Raw genomic sequence first — 555 nt, forward strand, 5'->3', positions numbered from 1 at the left:
GAGACACGGCGCTCCTTGGGGTGCGGGCCCGGCAGGCACGTTGGTCTGAGTGTGGGTGGGCCAGGCTCCTCGCGGGCCAGGAGCGAGCGCTGGCGAGGAGAGTCATGTGTTTGACCTAAAAACAGGAGCCCATGTGCCCAGGGGTGATTCCAACCACATGGTCACTGTCAGGGCCGGGGGGGGGGGGGGGGCCCCCCCCCCCACCGAGTGCACGCAGTTTGTGCACCGGGCCTCTAGTAAATAAATAAATCATGTACACTGGGAGCCAGAGAAAGAGACTGCCAGTAAGGAAGTGTGAAGACGAGAGTGAACCCCTATGCTGACTTAGAGCTGCAGACTTTAGTAGGCATTCATGTTATTTTTATGTAAATATGTAAATGAACTGGTGTTAAGAGGCAGCCGGCAGGACCTCAGTGGTCACTGTCCCCCGCGGCTTCACCCCGCGGTGACTTCAGACCCAGCCGCTCAGGGCCGGCCTCTACTTGCCCACACGGAGCTGCTTTACACGCAGACACCAGGGCTGTGTCCTGCCTGCGGGAAGGGCCTGGCCTGGGG

Source organism: Myotis brandtii, unplaced genomic scaffold (assembly GCF_000412655.1).
Source record: "Myotis brandtii unplaced genomic scaffold, ASM41265v1 scaffold247, whole genome shotgun sequence".
Classification (NCBI taxonomy): Eukaryota; Metazoa; Chordata; class Mammalia; order Chiroptera; family Vespertilionidae; genus Myotis; species Myotis brandtii.